Raw genomic sequence first — 924 nt, 5'->3', positions numbered from 1 at the left:
TACTGTCTTTTCTTGTCCAGAAGAAATGTTGATTTTCTTTTACAGATTTCTGGTGAATCTGTGATGTTTACTTATCCACTTTTTAATCCCATAGAGATTCTTAAAGAGTCATGTGAGTGACTTTATTCAAGGTTTTCTTAATAACATAAAGTTATGAGCTTAAAATAAGGCTATCTTGAGAATTAGAATCTTGAAAAATTCAACAAAAGAAAAAAATCAGGTGTGAAGACCTTAGTCCTTGTCGGGATAATGGCATTAGAGAACTTACCTATATGATTTTTACATCTGACATTAGAACAAATCTATGTTATTAATTTTGATGTACCATATTGATATGAAAGAAACTGGTAGGGACTCTATCCACTTCAATTTCAATGAAATATATGTAATTGTTTTCTTTGTTGAAGACAGTATTCAGTCAGAAAAGCTCTTTGGTGTTTGTTTCTGTGCCTTGGTCTCGATCTAATTGTGAATTCTTTTTTGGATTTTGTTACTTGGAGTTAATGACAACAGTGTTCTGATACTGGTTTTGACTTTCTGCGTTCTTTTGTATGTACCTTTTCTCATTTCTTTACTTACTTGAATATTTGACTTTCCCAAACCTTTGGGTGACTTATATTATTTTTTATTTTATTTTTTTACTTTCTAAGGTGTTTTACATCTCTTCTTCAATTTCCTTGGCTTTAGGATCTTGGCTCTGCTTTATGCCAAAATACATGCTGTTAACCCATCTTACTTATGCCTCGGCTTCCTCCCATCTCACAAATACAAATACCACTGAAATGCAATTCCAAAGCACAGCAGTAGAGTCTCATATCTTCGTTTCTAAAAGATTTATTGAAAAGCCACTCTATTTCTTTGCTACTCATTTTAGCCTGTCTTTCAATTTCTGAATGCCCAGCTCCTCTTTCTTATCTGTAACAG

This window comes from Mandrillus leucophaeus, unplaced genomic scaffold (assembly GCF_000951045.1).
Source record: "Mandrillus leucophaeus isolate KB7577 unplaced genomic scaffold, Mleu.le_1.0 Scaffold746, whole genome shotgun sequence".
Classification (NCBI taxonomy): Eukaryota; Metazoa; Chordata; class Mammalia; order Primates; family Cercopithecidae; genus Mandrillus; species Mandrillus leucophaeus.
The sequence above is the reverse complement of the archived record's forward strand: the minus strand, read 5'-3'. Positions refer to the sequence as shown.